The 18,584-nt window shown below is 49.7% G+C and overlaps 1 protein-coding gene across 4 annotated transcripts in view; it reads left to right on the top strand.

The window, feature by feature from the left end:
• LOC146176613 (uncharacterized) overlaps window positions 1-18,584 on the top strand; it is a 239,223-nt gene that overhangs the window by 148,515 nt on the left and 72,124 nt on the right. The window contains exon 1 of one of the 4 annotated variants that reach the window (XM_084582880.1): window positions 6,540-6,687. The exons of 2 other annotated variants lie outside the window; for them this stretch is intronic. The gene's annotated coding sequence lies outside the window, so the exon portion shown is untranslated. One more of the 4 variants, XM_084582879.1, reaches the window with a different exon arrangement.

Here is an 18,584-nt window from a genome sequence, read left to right on the forward strand (position 1 = left end):
TTATTGCCGCAGAATAGCAATCTAGCTAACGAAAGACAAATGGAACGCTTCGTAAAAGTCGTCAGAATCGCAAAGAAAAGTTTTATTTACAAAATAAGATGCTTTTCTATACATTGGCTAAAAGATATCGGCCTTGCCGACGCAGCTTAAATATGCCTGCTCCTGTATTCAATCGACTCGCATCTAAAATCTCCCTTCGCATTTCCCCGCCATATGGAAACTGTTTATTATCGACTTCGTACGAAGACTTCGTTTGCAGTTAAAGCGGCCGACGGGGCCATTTAGAGCAAGTGAAACAACTGTGGAACAATCGCTGTTCAGTGTAAACAGTGCACCTCGTTCTGTTCGAGCGCGCAGCTTATGCCGACGAACTTGTGTATACTGTGCGGAATCTGATCGTACACCGAGTCACTCAGCCGAGTGCCGATAACAGTGGGCTGCATATATTATAGGCCCACTAGTCTGGAATATATATATATACGTAGAAGAGACGTGCGGTGGGCTCTATAATTGCCCATTTAGACAACGTTGTTCCACTGGGCAGACTCTAAAAGCTCCTTGCATCTCATCATTATGCACTCTGCATGCAGTGAACTTTGTCAAACCGTTTGCAGTGTACTGCATTTTACCATTTATTATCGCTTCCAGCATTTGCCTCTGATGCATATCGTTATCAGCCCAGGCCCGGTAGCCGCACGTGATTGTTTTTCTTTCTTTTTTTTTTTTTTGTGCATACCATTCTCCGCGACCGTCTGCTCAGCTTTATTTATTTATTTATTTATTTATTTATTTATTTATTTATTTATTTATTTATTTATTTATTTATTTATTTATTTATCAGGTTGCGCGCACAGCAGTGCCTGAGTAATTTTTTTAAACGTCGTACATCAAGAAAGACTAACCAACCAAGAAGAGGCACACAGGAAAACGAAGAGACGCAAAGAAAGGCTGGACGGCAGGTTGCAGAGGCGATGTCAAAAATGAGAGTATATAGTTGAGTATAATGGATATTTAGCCACTGAGAAGGCCCACACTGTACGAGAAAGGTAATTCAGTAAAACACGTCGTTGGGCTAGTTGGTGCTGTTCACGTACCGTCTTTGCCAAAAAGTAACCAGGCTGCGTGTTCCGCTTCTCAATTGGGTAGCATAAATTTCGTACCAATTCTGACGCTGTAAATCTGTGCAAAATAAAGGCGAGCTCCTGTCCTCACTTCTCCATAAGTTGTGATACTCTGGGAATCCATGTTGGCTTTACAATACAAGCGAGAACCAAAACATGCAGCCTGATTACTTTTGGCAAAGACGGTATAATGCAAAGCACCAACTAGCCCAACGACATGTTTTACTGCATTACCTTTCTCGTACAATGTGGGCCTTCTCAGTCTTCTTTCTAGTCTTTCTTCATCAATGCGCCAACAACGCGTTTGACTGTCGTTGCTACATTTTCTACTTTTCGCTAAATTAGATATGTTGCGACCGTATATACAAGTGGCGGGCTGGCGGTGCGTCGTATGCATGCTCAGCTGGAATTTAGAGTGAACCATCCTCCCGCGCGCTTCGAATCCTTTCGTGTGGCATCGACCGTCTGCCGGAATGAGCACATGGACAGCCGTTCGGGAGGCGATAACAGCAATTAGACGCTTCCGCTCGTTGAACGATGACCAGCCAGCCGTTTTTGGGAGCAGACACCCGTGGCGCAGCACATGTGCTTCTGAGGCACATGGCATATGTGCTCCTCACCTGCGCCATACCACCCCTGTGCTGTGACGTGTTCGACTGGCTGCCGACTCGTCGGAGAGTGGCTGGACAGTTAGATCTTGAGGCAACAAACACGTTCCGGGCTCTGGGAAGACAGTTTATCCATGACGCTCATTCCCAACTATTAGCTCTGATCGTTTTGCTGTTCGAACGTTTTCTTCATGAAATAAGTTTTCGTGACAGTGCCGTCAAACCAGCTTGTTTTCATATTCCTAATTTCGGGGCTTCAGTCGAATATGTCTACTTAGGACAGGTAGTAACCGCAGATCCGGACCATGAAAAGGAAATATAACAAGAAGAATAAGATTGGGACGGAGCGCATTTGGCAAGCACTCGCAGATTATGACTAGCAGCTTACCGGTATCGCTCAAGAGGAATGTATACAACAGTTGCATCTTACCTGTACTCACCTATGGGGCTGAAACGTGGAGGCTAGCCAAGAGGGTTCTACTTAAGTTGAGGTCAGCGCAGAGGGCTATGGAACGAAAAAATGGTAGGGGTAACATTAAGAGATAGGAAGCGTGCAGAGTGGTTCAGAGAAATAACTCAAGTTACCGACATTCTAGCGGAAATTAAGAAGAAATGGGCATGCGCAGGACATGTAGAGTGAAAAGAGGATAACTGATGGTCGCTTAGGATAACAAACTCGATTCGAAGCGAAGGAAAGCGTATATCAGGGGGCGGCAGAAAGTTAGATGGGCGGATGAGGTCAAGAAGTTCGCAGGAGTCAAGTGGATGCAGCTAGCACAGAACCGGGTTAATTGGAGAAATATGGGAGAGGCCTTCGCCCTGCAGTGGGTATAGTCAGGCTGCTGATGATGATGATGTCTTTCCTTAACCCGAAGATTCGGCGCGCTATACCGAATGGAGCCCGCGGGTACGAGCTTGCCTGGGCGCCATGTAGTTGCAACTGCCCTGGAGGGACATTCCACTGCCTCACTATGCCTATGGCGAACACCTCCTGAGCGCCACGACAACTGGTGATCATCGGTGGCACTTATCGCTTTGTATGTACAAGTGGCAACAGCGGTACGCGAGAGAGTAGCTCGCGGAAATCGATCACATGTGTTGGCTGAGTGCTTGGCTTTTCCTCTGTTGTGAAGCAGGTTCTGTATTAGTGGCATAGCTTTTAGAACTGGTGGGTAGAGATTGTGTTGAACGGTTAGAAGTTTGGTAGATCGCATATATAGGCTGTTTTGGAAGTATAGACGACATTCAAAGCGACATAGATCGATCTGCAGTGTACAAAAGCTGCAGAAGCCGGACCTGCCGCTATTTGTGTGAGGAATCTGGGATCGATACGAAAGGGTTAAATAGAAAACTCGTTATATTTTATACCAAATACTGCAGGCCCTAACTGGGCCTTAGCAGGAGGGGCGAAAAGAATACAGTGCAGTGAAATATGAATTCATCAAAAGTAACAAAAGTGACTAGCAAATTACAATGAGACATGTTCTGCACTAACAAGAATATTTTAAAGGCTGTCACTAATTTGGGTGCAGATGATGAGTAGCTCAGTGAAGCCTCATCGAACAAAGAAAAAAAAATGGAAGAGCGGCTCAGACAGTAGAAAGAGCGGGGAAAAGAGGAGGCTGCATATGGAGGAAGAAATTAAGTTCCGCAAGCTAGAAGTGCACCGGATCGAGTTGAAAAAGAAGCGGTGCAGTTTTGCAGTTCAAGGTTATCAGAGTATCTGCCTGTATCCTGCCAATCTTGAACTAACGTATACATGCAATTGTCCTTCGACGGAATTGCTTGCTCTTAGAGGCTACTGACGGTTCTACCCTGAGGCAGCGGTGGCTATCGCGCGGCTCAGCAAAGAGAACTGCTTGCCTTCAAGGAAAGTATACAAACTTAGCGCCGGAGCGTGCATACAACGAAAACTGTACCGTGATATTTGTTTTTTGTTTTCGAAAGCAATACCTTGGGTGGGCGGAGCTATGTCGTGAGGAGGCGTAGCTACGATAAGAAGACGAAGAAAAGAGACGACAAAGAATAAGAAGACGAAGAAGAACGCACGCGGTCACCCGCAGCTAATGCTTTCGCTCCACATTCGGCTCAGCAGCGTTGAACCCTTCTAATTTTTTGTATAATTCGAAATGGAGTCGATTGGTTAAATCTACAGCGCTGAGTCGTGCAACCACCAGGAGGATGTAGGTGAGTGAGTTATTTCGGAGCAGCCTGCCTCTCAGGACAGAAAAGGAGTTGGATACAGGACGGGTGCAACATAACACCCGCGGCCGAAACCGCTTATATTATTGAGGAGCGCACTTCTCGTACAAAATTAGGCAACAATGGTGATAGGTCCAATAATTTCACAGTGAGTGCGATTGACCTCCATCGGGGGCACCTAGCCGGCGAGTTTTAAGGGAAGAAAGGAGAGTCTTTTAAGAAAAACCTCAAATGAGGGGACACAATGAGAAGCATGGGGAATCTACTAACGCGCAATAAAGGCGAGAAAAAAAAAAAACGCGTTTGAGGCTAAGAGGCCATTCACTTACATTGTCACATTGGCTCGTAGGACAGGGTCTGCGATGACAGCAGCGATGGGTGTTGTCCATCCTGCGCATGTGTCACCGTCCGATTACACTCGCGTATCGGGGAAACGAAGAATATGATTGCCACTTCCGATAGAGATTATCAAGGACCCGCTCGGGTAAGCTCAGAACCGAGGCTTACGCTCCAGGAAAGCTTCCTAAATGCTATCCGTATTCGTTGCCAAACAGATCGGTTGTGTTATTCCTATAGAGGGAGAGGAATCTCTTTTCGGCGACAGAGTTGTGCAGGCTTCAAAGCGTTCGGAGACATGAGAACTAGCAACAAAGCTAAATCCCGAGAATTCCGCTACGGTGGCCGATACCCATGGCGAAAGCGATCGAGGCACTCGGGACAGGAAAGCCTGAGGTTGAGCTGGACGAGTTACGGAGCGAGGACGTTCGTCCTTGAGAGTAAACTCCTGCCGCCAGTGTTTAGTTTAATATCTCGAGGCTTAATAATTATAATCATAATAATAATTTATTTCACCAACATTGAGCGAATGCTTCTAGGTGGGAGCTGAGAACTATAGATATTATACGGAGCAGTCAAACGATCACACCGTATACAGGAAATGAGAAAGACCCCCATAACAATTGAGAGAGAGAGAGAGAAAAAAATTGCAATTTTTCAGGTGAGAAGATGAGGTGTGTTTTGTTGGTATACTACAAGGATAAGCGTGCAGTAGAAAGAGACCGATTTATCGTTGCCCGGAAAAACCGCAATGACTTGTGCGGCTTTCTCATGGTATTTCGGGACTGTGTCACCTTGGAATCGGAAAGAAAAAAAAGATATGCAGAGACTGGTTCTATTAGCCTTTTAAACCTTTTAAGGTCGTCTTTGTGCGATTGATTGGACATGCGGATGGTTAGGAAAAGCGAAAGTAAGGAGAGGCTACTGAAGCCGCCAGTGCCGTTCACTGCTGAGCCGAAGACTGAGCTTTCCAAAGGCTGCACTCAGTATAGGAAAAAGAACGCTTTGAGCTTTGGGTGTGGGCCATTATCCGACAACTAGTAGAGGTTGATGTCAGTCCCTTTTTTCTCCTGGTTTCTTCAAAGGTGGCCCGAGTTCTTGCTTGGACATGTGGTTGAGCTCTTACCCAGTGAGGTTACCAATTGGATCCCACGCATGAGCACAGCGATAGCTTTTCCTTAGCTTTTCCTCTCTTCGATACGTGATACATTGGCGTTTTATCAAACTAACTTTGCACCTTCACTTCATTTCATCGTGCGCGAAATATTTGGCCTTTCGCATTTCATTTATGCCAGTCTTTCTTTTTTTTCACCCGCAGTTACCAAAGCGCAGCACTGCATCTGTCTTATCACTGTTTACAATTGTCTCATAGTAGCTATCGTACCAAGCGCCAGATTCATTGAATTGCGCGTAATGGGGCCGTCTTCTGTATGGCGGCTGCCATATACACACAGCGAGCGAAACAGAGCGCGCGTACTACATTGCGCGCTGCCTTTGTTCCACTGCGCAACAAGTGTCCTGTCAACGGGAACTGATTTGACAAACGCCCGCGGCAAAGAGCTGTGAAACAACAAAAGCAAAGAAACAAGTTTGGAAGGGTAAGAGTCGACGTGAGAATGGAAAAAGAAAGGCCGTGACCCCTCGCGTCTGCCCAGTTGTCCCACCTTTTTTTTCCCCTACGCTCATCTCTACTCCTCCGCACCCCGACATAGATCTCCCGCTAACGCGCTCAGCGTCCTAATTGAACGCGCCCAGCGCTTAATTAGTCAAATGAAAGCTAGCTTCGAAGGCGCGCTCTCCACCGGTGTGACGTCGCCTCTCCCATCGATGACCTTCCCACTCGTCCACATCGCACAAACAGACGCTCTTTCCCGCCTGCTGGCTTCCGCCAACGCCGCGCCGAGATCACGCCTGTGACGCCGCGACTACGTTGGCCGCGAGCGCTGCTGTCAAGTGCAGTTCGACAGTTCAACAGCGAGATTTTAGCGCGCGGTAACTCGCGTGCCAGCTTATTCGTGCACCCTTCTCCTTGCCCCCCCGCGTCATCGCTCTCCTCCAACGCTCCGCAAGTTATCTTTTTTCCAAAAGGCTAAAGCGAGCGTGCGAGTATGCACTGCGCGATGTTACCCGCGACGTCTGTTGGTGGGAGAGAGGCACTCGAGAAGGGAGTGAAGCGTGGACAACGCTTTCGATACGCCCTCCGCGATTGGTCGACATCGCGGCCACTGTGAAACGAGCGCCGTGATTGGTCGCTGCTTCTTCCTCGTCTGCCGGAGGTACCACCGCCGGCGCCTTGTGGTAGTTCTCGGGAGGGGGTACCGCTGTACCGTCACGGTGCTGGTGTGTGTTACGTGTGTTTGTTAGTGCTGTGCCGCTACGACCACCGGCTATTTCATCCAAGGATTTCTATCGACGTGAACGTAAGTAACACCGTCTTTCGATCTTCGCAACCGCCGTCCCCGTTTCCTCACCGGCCAGCGCGACGAAGCGGCTCGAGGCAAGCGGCCACCACCGCCTTGGCACGAGCCAGCGCGCGCAGAAACGGGGCACACGGCCGGCTAGAAAACAGGTAGCGCCATCTGTCGGCGTAGTCGTCAAGCGTGTCTTCTCTCTCGTGCACAAGGGCGAGGGATTAGCTAACGCTACAGCCGTTCTCTCTGCTCGAGTTCGCCCTCTCTCCCTGTACGCACGCGTACGCCTTGCTCGAGAAGCAGCAGCGGCTGCAGGCTGTGGCGGCAGGCAAGCCGTGTGTGAAAGAAGCCGGGAAAAATCAGCGACAACAAAAAAACGCCGACTGCGTCTGCAAACAACAGTGCTGCTGTGGTGGTTGTGGATACGCGGTCAGCCGGGTGAAAGGCCTTTCCTCGACCGTGCCTGTTTTGTGTGTGTCCGAGAAGCAGCGGAGTCGACGACGACGACGATTTGTGCGCCTGCTGCCTCCTCTTCGCTGTTGGATGCTGCGTCGCTCTCGACGGTGGTGCCGCTGCGGTCAGGAAGCCAGCGCGTGTCGTGAGTGTGCGCCCTTCTGTGCTTTCCTTTCGCCTCAGGAACGAAAGAATGAGAGAGAAGCTAGCGTATGCGGCCCGTAACGTCAGCGCGAAGTCGCTGGAGGGGTGGCCCGTCGCGCGCTATGCCTAGCGTCGAACTCTGTCCGGGTCCGCCCGATTTTCGCGACCGCGCTGGCCTGGTGGCTCGTCGCTTGGGTCTTCTAGGCCACCGCTACTACCACGCCGCCGCGGGCGCGCTTCGACGGCACGCTCATGACGCTGGCTGAGGCGCCCGAGGTATGGAGAAGTTGTCCTGCCTCGGTTTCTCCCGCCTGCTGCCTTTTTGTGGTTCTTTCCCCTGCTATTTATCGCCAGTTCTTCCTGATCGCGGCGGCGGTGCTCTCGGAGTGTTTTCTGGTAGTGGTGGAGCCACTTGACCGCCGGTTGTTCACTCTCTTCGCGTTAGCCTATGAAGTGCAGCGAAGGGCGGTTGTGGTGTACGCTTTTTTGACCACTGATTGAGTGTGTCATTTAAAGTGCTCCAATGCGTCGGAATGAAAGGCAGCCCGCAGCGGCTCGTTACTAACATCGAAACTGCGAGCCGGGCGTGGTGTGTGTGTATATTCAGAACTGTTGCCGCCGGTCTGCTAGGCGCGAGGTTGCGTTATCTGGCATGTTTGTTCGTCGTCACTGGCATGCCGCTGTAGCCGCGGGAAGTATGGGGGCATTTGTCAGCCGCTGGTTTCAGCCGTATTGTTTTCGAAATGGCTCCGTGGAAGCGCTGAGCTTAGCAGCAGTTGTCGCGATATTTTTTTTTTTTTTTTTTTTTTTGCGCACGGTTGTATAGAGCGCGCGTGACGTCACCTCTCGAGCTTTCCGGAGTCGAACAGACTCCGTGCTGCGAAGCTACGCAACGAATGCTAATCTGTTTAATTTGACGGCCCCGCAGTTGACGAGGCTTCTTGGCCATTGCGTAACATTTTGAACGATTAAAAAGCACGCGAACTGGAAGGAATCCGGTATAAATTTCATAACACGCGCCCCTTTTTGCATTCCTAGGGGAACTTTTTATTTCTCTTGTTTTTGCCCGTACCGTGGCTCGCGATTATAAATTCCGAGGAAATGTCGCGTGATGAGTTCAATGCGCATATATTTAGCGCGTGATCCAGCTATTCGCTAAATAAGTCATCGGTCGCCTTTCTGCGTGTGCGTAGCCGGTTCTGTAAACGCACCTCATGGGCCGATTGGATGGATGTTTAACTCGGAAACTGCCCAGTGTGTATGGTTTTGGGAATATAAGAAGGGAGAATCTTTCGGGGTGTACGGAGTGTACGTCCTTTTCGGCCTCTGATTGGTGGAAACGTCGGGACCGGAAGTGGTGGAAGCCGCACTGACATCCGGTTTCGGCGTTTCCACTTATCAGATGACTCGAGGTTAGGGCGAAAACAACGCAAACTGGGAATGCGGACCCTAGTCTCTACGTTGATTTGTTCTCGTAAATTAGTTGAGCAGCCTAAATATAATAATTCCATACGCAGCAGTCGATAATGCTTAGAAATGACGATTACTCGCTGCTTTGCCTAATTAAATGAAGTGTTTTGTTGCATTTTCACGCGTATAAATACAGGCACAGGTTAGTCCTACATTAGTTAGTTTAGGCTATGTCAAATAAATTGTCCTGCCCGAAAGAAGGAAATAAGATGTCAGCTAAGAGCCGGCGCCACTCGCTCCGGCTGCAGTGACCGCGTTACAGAATTCCTCCGCAACGAAAAAGGAAGTCCGCTGGAATTAAAAGCCCCAAAATTTTGATGCACGTGGCTTGTTTGATATATAGTGAAATATAATATATTTTAGCGCTCGTTTACTGTCGCGACTGATCATACGTGTCCTACTCCCCGCCCAAGAGTCCTGGAAGGTTCGTTTCCCACCTCATCCTCCCAATCATAGCCCGACTTAGCAGCGCCTGCTATGTCACGTGGCCTCGTGAGTCGTGACGTCACACAACCCGCCGACCAATCGGTAACCAGTCATGTCATCGTCTAACTGCCAGAGCCGTACGTGCCCTTGATTTTTCGCTCGCCATGCCTACAGCGTCTGGTTTATGCAAAATGGTTGGTGCATTTAACGCCATCGAGTTAGCACAGGACGAGCCGTGGTTACGAACTTCTTGTTTTGTTCGTTTTTGATAACGCGTGCAACTCCTGCATTCCACTAGTGCGAACGCTTCCATTGGTCCCGACGATCGGCGGCTGGCTGGCAGGTGACTGGCATATGCGCATGCGCACTAATGGCCGCGAGCGGTAGCTGTACACGCTACGCTAAAGGTCTACTACTAGCCCGGTACCGCGGCCGACTGCGATAGTCGTGCAAGTACCGAAAGGCGCATATCGCAGCGTGGAGAAGCAGAGCTGGAGAGCTGTGTACAGCGCTGTGCAGAATTACGGGGAACACCCGGGAAGGTTTGAACAGGTAAAGACGGCCTCTAACAGCAGAATTCCTCGTAACTATAGTTATGTTACAACTGGGAAACATCTCCGTCGGCACCCGCGATCGCACTCTCAGTAATGCACGCTTACTGCTGTACTCCGCGGAATGTTCAACTTGTGGCATCGTCGAGACTGTGGACCATATATTATTGGTTTGCCCAGTGTATGCGCGTGAACGAAAGGTGCTAATCGTTTCCTTGAAGCCTTTGGACAAGAGGCCTCTGTCCGAGGAGTTGCTGCTGGGCGCTTGGCAGGACACCTCCGTCCACGTCTGTAGCGCTATTTTTCCATTATGTCACCATACCAACTCGCCCAGATGTATCTTCTATTAAAGGGAAGGGTGTCCAGGCCATGCGGGCTCTTTGCCGTTTTTTGTGCCCCACTGGACTTGACTAGCGCTTGTAAAGCCCTGTATATATTTTCATAGGCCTTCTCCCACATCGTCACCCATCATGATCTTCTTTCTTCTCCCCTTCCCCAATGCAGAGTAACAGGCCAGATTTTAATTATGAAGAATGATCTTCATAATTAAAATCTGGCCATTCAAAATTTTGGGAAGGAGAGGATATCGCCGGAGGCGGCCAAAGTTCTCACCCAAAGAACTCTGAATAGGAAAATTCAGTTAATTTGGACACCCGCTCACGCTGTCGTCCCTGGTAACGAGGCGGATCACGAGCTAGCCCGAGCTCTGTACTTCCGGGTAGCCGTCGAGCCCCCCGAACACTGGGCATACGACGAGCGTCTGCAAAATTACGGGGAAATCATCGACCATTATAAATTGGGACGTAGACTGGTACCCCCGCCAGATGTTAGACTAAATAATAGAGAAGCTGTCGCGTGGAGGCGGCTACAAACTAATACGTTCATGAACCCGGTCTGGGCGTTTCAAGCGCTACCAGACCATAGGGACAATGATCTGCGCAAACACTGTGGGGCGAGAGGGACCCTCGACCACATAATTTGGGAGTGCCCACAATCTCCAGGGATAGGACAGAATATTACAAGTGGAGTAGCCGGGATACCCTGCTGCGAAGCGCGGGCCCTGCGATCCAGCACCGCACCGTCCATCTGGCGGAAGAGGCCGCAGCAAGCCAAAGGCTACCTGCCAGCCTCTAATCCGCGGGCGCACGACTCCCCGTCTTCCCCGGCACGCGTGCCGGGGGCGGGGAGGAGGAAGCCCATTTCCGATGGAATTAAAAGTTGTACAACAAGCCAGATTTTAATCATTCCAGCCAACCTCTCTGCCTCTTCCAATAAACCCATCTATCTAACTGCTGTAGTTCAGAATGGGAAAGCATTCTGGTAGGCATTAGTTGCATGTTGCAGAGTACGTAGCTTGCTGGGCAGGTTTATCGGTTCTGGCTGCTATTTCCTTATATGACGGGAACAAAAAAAAAAAATCGGCGCTCGCGCTACCACAGACCAAGTTTGACGGTGGCACCGTGGCGTTGCAGGAATGGGAAGTATTCATTTCCTTTTAGGGCCGATATACACAGTGTCGTTCTGCTGCTGTCGGGCACGGAAATTCAGGAACTGTGTCCATGAGGAACCCACTCACTCTCGACTGCCAAACGAAATGCTTCTACTCCAAAGATTTATGAAGTGCGTACAGGAGGTTACTTCAAACCCAATTCGGGGACGCAGAATCAAAAGCTCACTGCTTCGACAATCCTTGAGATATGTTCAGAAAGAATTACGTTTTACTATTTATAGTATATATAACTCCTCCAGAAATGCGGCCCTTGCTAAGCCTTCCGGTTAGGTTGACGTGACCTGAAACGGTTCTTAATTGTTGCCAGTTTAGTACGCCCCGTGTCTGATCAGCGGTAGTGGCGGCAGGCTGTCATGATTGATCACCGTAACGAGAACGGTAAGCAAAAGGGAAGAGACTGCTCACGGCAATGCGTCAGCCTCTCTCTCTTTCTCGTCAACGATGGCGTTGGCTACTTGTGACCCTTTGTCGTGACTTCACGTGGCTAGATCGACGGTTATATTTTGAAACACTTCTTGTTTCTGTGGCAGGCTGAGCAGAACGAACGTCTTTGTGCAGCTGAAGGTTGCATCGGGACGCCGTAGTACCGAGACATGTCGTTTTCGCTTTGCTGTCACGGCTGTGTTGAGGTGTATGGGATGAAAGCTCGTTCGACCCTGTGTTCCCGCGCTCACCGCGCCGACACGCGCGGGACTGTGTGACGGTTCATGCCGCAGATTTGGGCGGGAACCCCGGGGTGACAAGAGCGACGCGCGTGGCCCGTCCGTGACCTGACTGCCTAGAGGTGCCATGCGTCTCACCTACGCGTGCCTGCCTCGCTCACCTGTGTACGGGGCGGTGCAAATAAGGCCTAGGCTATGATGCCCAATTATTTGCTCTCTTTATCCATGGCGGAGTCAGGGGTGGAAGTGCTGCTCCAATTGCTCCATTCTGCTCCGAACCACTATACCTGCTCCAAAATGCAATATTGCTCCAAAACTGCTCCAAACTGGCTGTATTGATGTTCTGCCACCAAATTTAGCGGAAGCGAGATCAGCAAACGAAGCAGGTAGCACCAACCACTGTGGGCCATTAGGAAGAAAACTTGTCCCGCTGCAAAATCTGCATGAGTTATCTAATGGTTCTGCTGTGAAAACAAGCAGGTACTTCACCATCGAGCCTCTTTGTCAGTGGCAAGCTTGCCAGGCCTACGGCAGACAAAACCATACTTGAAGCGTTATGGGTTGGTACGGCAAAGATGTGAATCGCTAGGAAGCTTCTCAAGATTGTTGGAAAGGCATATGGGGGTTTATCGCCAAAATATTAAAACTGAGCTCCAGCATTGCTGAAGCAAAGAATGATGAACTATTGGCAGGAGGCAGTGAAGTAAGATGTAGGATGGAAAGGCTACCCCTCAAAGCCATCTCTCTATATCCCAAAGCTGCTCCAAAATGCCCGATCCTGCTTTCACCCCTGTAGACCCCCCAACCATATCGACAAATGGACAGGACGATCGAGGTTGTGCTGTAGTCATCAAAACTGCAATTTTCGAAGGTGTTTGGCCTTAGAAACATGCTCCAAAATATAATTCAAATGCTCCAAAACTCTTGTTTCGTTGCTCCAAAGCTGCTCCAAAATGCTCAAGCCTGCTTCCACCCCTGCGGAGTGCAATACACTTAGCTGCGATTGAAAGCATGTTGACGAAAGCCTTTCCTCATTTCATTACTTCGTTTTCTTTGTCGTCAGGACCTATTGCGACGTCTCGCAGACACATCTCGTAGACGCGAGATATTCACCGCGAACATAGAAAGGCTTTCGGCTTAATAATTGCTTTATCGGGAAGGCGAGCTTTCTTCGTTGTCGCATATATCCGAACAGCGCACGCCACGCGAGTACTTAGCTCACCAATCAGCGCATCTTGAGAGATATAGCGAAATGTCTCCGTATACAAGGTCCACCGAGACAAAACTTGTGAGAGGACGCGGCTGCAGCATCTGCACTAGTGGCAACTACATGTTCCGCGGCTGTTTCACGCAGTTCGCTCTCGTTCCAGCATCTGAGTTGCGAGATGGAAGCGCTGACGCGCCGCTGGCCGCATTTCACTCACTGGAGACGGACTGTGAAAGATATGCCCCGGGGGCCGCGAACATGATCGTCAACACCGAAAACTGGACCAAGTTCTCGGTGGGGAAGACATAACCTTGGGCCCTCCGCCTTTCAAACGTCACGGTCATTATTGCCGGTCTTGGTATTATACATGTAATGGAGGGGTTGCATATCCCCTCTGATTACAACCCTGTCCTTCGCCAACTGCGGCCGTACGCTATCCGTGCAATCCTCCCAATCTTATCATGCCCACGTGACTCTCACGCCCCCCTTGCTGCGCTCGCCTTCTGTCGTGATTCATGCCGTTATACTCCGTTTGACAAACTGTTTGCAGCACTACGACAGCTAAGAGCGATCTGGGCCAATAAGGATTGCGCGCATTTCATCACTGGGCCTATCGCTGACGAAGGCACAAAAGATTACAAGCCCAGCCATGCAGTGCGCACAGCTTGTGAAACGGAGTAGATCAGTGGTCGTGAAATTTAGTTACCCCGGAGTCTGTTTCCGTCGTTCACACTGCATCGCCATGCTGCACTATTGCACCATCTTTTCTTTTTTTCTTGACGTGCGGAGGCCCTTTAACATCAACGTTACTAAGTTAACACTACGGTAGCTAAGAAGACAATGGCTACATTTGCTGCAAAGTGTTTCCGCGGGTGGGAAGCACGTGTACTATTTTCGTACTGTTTACTTTGAGGTGACAAAATAGTTCCCCTTTGGTCGGTTGCGAACGCATCTGCAGTCTGCACTGCTCTCGCTACCGCTGCCTCCGCTTTTGGCCGTCTTTAACGCCCTGAAAATCTGGCGCTGAGGGAGAGAGCGAAAAGGCCACGCGAGTGGACTTGTGCCCCCAATCGCTTCTCTTCCTTCCGTTCGCATGACACATCCCTCTCCCAGGAAGAAAAAACAAGGGAGGGATGAGGGGGGGGGGGGGGGGGGGCACGTAAGCCGCATGATACATCCCTCTCCAAGAAAGAAAAAAATGGGGGGGGGGGGGGGGCGCACGTAAGCCCAGCCTTCAAAAATATGACGTGCGCACTCGCACCCTGCTATATACCCTGTTTACCTAACCGATATTGTCCCCCTATTCTAAAGCTCTCTAGTCACAGAGCCGAAAGTATAAGCCTCGGCGTCCACGTTTCAGCTAAAAGTGACTGTAGCTTATTACACACTGGTCAAAGGGGAGGGGTGGTTGGAGGTGGATGTGCACCACTTAGCTCGGCTTCCGCGAAGTACTCCCTTACAGCCGTTTTTCATAATCCTGTTCGCTCAGGTTACGAAATTCCGAATTGCAAAGCTTACATGCATAATCTCGAACCCGCGTTTCAGTGGCCACACTTTATTCTAGGCCCGTGCCTCGAACATGAGCTCTGTGGTTGCCCTGTGCTTTGAACAACCGTCCTCTCGCATGGGGGCCGTCTGTCTATCGATTTTCCACTGGACTCAAACACTCCCTGGTTAGCCTATCTTCGGCTCCAACTCGGACAGAGGAGGCACTCATTATCTACGTTGCTCTTCGGCGAACTGACGTTGCGGACAGATTGTCATTAGCACAGGAAGAGATAAAAGAGGGAGGGGAAGCCAAGCCTTGCACTCCCTGTGGATTGCCTTGGCTTTGCACAATGGTTGGTTGTGGCTAAAAATTTGTAAATATTGGTGGGCCTAAAAATTAATATGCTCAAGACTAAGGTAGTGTTCAACAGCCTGGGGAAAGAAATAGCAGTTCGCAATAGGTAGCGAAATAGTAGGCGAATATGTATCCCAGATCCGAACCGTGGAAGAAAAATAACCTGGAGAATAAGATTGGGATGGAGTGCATTTGGCAAGTACATACCTACTCGCAGATTATGTCTAGCAGCTTATCGGTATCCTCAAGAGGAAAGTATGTAACAGTTGCACCTTACCTGTATTCACCTATGGGGCCGGAACGTGGAGGCTAATACTAATGGTTCTTCTTAAGCTGAGGAGAACGTAGAGAGCTATGGAAAGGACAATGGTTGGTAACGCTAAGAGATTGTGCGCAGAGTGGGTCAGAGAAGTAACTCCAGTTAATGACACTCTAGTGGAAATCAAGAATACCAAATGGGCAGGGCATGTAGTGCGAAGACAGGACAACTGATATGGTCGCTTAGGTTAACGAATTGGATTCCAAGGGAAAGAAAAGCTGTCGTGACGCTGGGGCTATGTCGACCCGGCCTTCACTTGGTAGCGTGCAGAGACTCGGGGTTGAAGTAGGATTGAATCTTCGAAGTTGGCGAAATATGTACAAGCAGGTTTAATGGCACTTTGAGAAAACTTATTTACAATATTTACACGAAAAAGAAGGGTACATCAGCAAAATGGCAAGCGTTAAGAGTTCATAGCGAGAAGCGACTGGATGAGCCGTTTACCCAGGGCTCAGAGCGCCATTTCGTGCTCTGCAGCGTCCTTAAAACCCCCTATGTCCAGCCCCTCTCTGAAGATGCTGACCAACCAAATCCAGGGCACGCCCCTCAGGTATCGGCATCCAATCGAACACATCACTGCACTGATGGTCTGAAGCACTGACTGGTCCGGCATTCATTCGTTGGGCGTGATCACTTGTTGGCGGGAAAAGCTTGGGAACGGCGAGGAGAGGAGGTACATTTCTATTCTTCAGCAAAGAAACCACAGGCTAGTTCTGACAAGTGGTTTTACTTCTCAGAAACCCGAGTGCACGTGGCGCCGCATCCGCTCCCAGCATTGTCCGTTTTCGACAATTGCAAATCTTTCCTGCATTCCTGGGAAATCACTTAATGGCTGTATGCGTCATGCTCCTTTCTTGTCCTGCACGTCAGCGGACATGTCACTCTGTCGTCTCCTTTGGAAAGTAGGCATTCCTCACTGGACGATAGGGCTTATCGACTGGAAGGGTGAACAAAAGAAAGAAAGCACTTCCTGCATTTCCCGCAGGGGGACGTTTCTTTGTGTTTTTCCAGACGTTCTCTTGGCAGGGTCAATTTGGCATTTGCAGAGTGTCCACAAAGCAAAACAGGCTTACAAAACAGGATTCCTGGAAACAGGCTCACTTAGAGCCATTGGACCATCACCACATATTCACAGCACTTATCCATGCCCACAGGCGAACAATAGAGCGCGCAAATGCGGATGCTTGGTCGTAACAGCCTCCTCCCCCGCCAGAAGAGTCTCGGAGGGCAGCAGTGCTGCATGAAGAGACGACTTAATGGCCTGCACGTGAACGCTTGAAGCTCGCTGTTGCTTGTCGCGTTGTCTCGATTGTTGTAGGCCAAATTGCTCGAGCTGTCTGAAACTCAACCACATGTCGAAGCAAGCACTCGGCTCCCGTCTGAAGAGACCAGGTTAAAAGAAAACTGCCATTGTTGTTCGAGAAAAGCCCACTCTCAAGACGTTCGGGACCCACGTATTCCTAGAAAACCAAACGTGCTGCTTTACATAGCCACACATATACAAGCGCACGAAAAAAAAAAAAAAACCTGATTATCAATTTGGATACATGGTGAGGAACATCTCGGACCGCTTAGAAAGAGCGGCTAAGCGCGTCCGCATTCCCATTTAACTTCCCCTTTTTGTATCTTATTTCAAAATTGTACTGCTGTAAAATCAAGCTCCACCTAAGAAGGCGACTGTTCTTCGATGTCACAGTTTGCAGCCAAGCCAGGGGACAATGGTCCGTCTCTACGGTGAATTTGGCCCCTCCAAGATAGCACTGCAATTTTTGAATGGCCCATACAATGCAAGCGCACTCTTTCTCTGACGCGCAATAAGCCCTTTCTCTAGAACTCAGTTTTCTGCTCAGGTAGAGCACGGGGTGCTCATTACCGTCGTCATCTCTCTGGCAGAGAACAGCACCTAACCCTCGATCACTGGCATCACACTGGACCGTGAATTCTCGGGCATAGTCTGGAGCTCGCAATACCGGACGGCTAATCAGCACAGCCTTCAGATTTACGAAGGAGGCTTCCTTTTGTTCGTCCCAGACTACATTTGTCGGTTCTGTCTTGCGGAGAGCGTCGGTCAGAGGGCTAGCCAAAGCTGAATAGTTAGGGATGTAGTGATTGTAGTACCCAGTCAGACCCAGGAATGCTCGAATTTCCGTCTTCGTGCTCGGCCGCGGGTAGTCTGCTACCGCAGAAATCTTAATCTCGCTGGGTTTCCTGAAACCTTGACCTACATTGTGACCCAAGTAGTCCACGGTCGCCCTCGCCAGGCAACATTTCTCGGCCTTTACGGTTAGTCCAGCTTGACGCAAAAGGCTCAGTACAGCTCTTAGATGTACCATATGGTCCGCCCATGAGTCGGAAAAAACCGCAATGTCATCTAAATAAGGCACCGCGAATGTTTCACACCCATTTAACACCCTATCCATGAGTCGGGAAAAACAAAATGGAGCATTTTTGAGCCCGAAACTCATCATTGTTGGCTGGTAGCTGCCCGTCGGAGTGACGAAAGCCGCGTATCTGCTGGCGCGTTCAGTGAGCGGTACTTGCCAGTATCCTCGAGTAAGGTCCAGCGTAGTCACATATGCCGCTCTACTGACCTGTTCTACTCTCTCCTCAATATTCGGAATAGGATACACTTGATCCCTGGTGAGAGAATTTAGCTTTCGGTAGTCTACCACAGGCCTAGGGTCTTTACCTGGAGCTTCTACTAAGATCATAGGCGAAGCATAATCGCTTTCCGAGGGTTTTATTACTCCCAATTCCAGCATGCGAGTTACTTCCCTATCCAGAATTTCTCTTTGCCTTGGAGAAAATCGGTAGCACCTTGATCGCACTGGCACGTCTGAAGTCAGCTCAATATCGTGCTCAGTCAAATCAGTTCTGCCTGGCCTGTCCACGAAGCAGGCCTCAAACTCTGTTATTATCTCGCCCAGATCGGACAGCTGGGATTTCTTTAGTTCTCCTCTCTGCTCCGTCTTTTTGAGAAGCTCCTGAGCGTTGCTTCCTTTTCCGCTGAGGCAAATCAAGTTGTCCCCCATCTCCTCGGGAAGGTTTAACGTTAGATTTACCACGGCTTCCCTCTGCACATAAGGCTTCATAAGATTGCAATGATAAATGCGCACTTCTTTACGCCTACCGGGAATTTTCACTGCGTAGTTAGTGTTAGAAAGCTTTGCAACGACTTCAGCCGGTCCTTCCCACTGTACTTCGAGCTTATTCTGCCTTGAACTTCTCAGCAACATCACCTGGTCCCCGATACAAAACGTCCTTTGACGGGCTGTCTTATCATAGTACACCTTGGAACGAGCCTGGGCTGACTTCATGCTG

This window comes from Amblyomma maculatum, chromosome 10 (assembly GCF_055883805.1).
Source record: "Amblyomma maculatum isolate TAMU_Amacu chromosome 10, ASM5588380v1, whole genome shotgun sequence".
NCBI lineage: Eukaryota > Metazoa > Arthropoda > Arachnida > Ixodida > Ixodidae > Amblyomma > Amblyomma maculatum.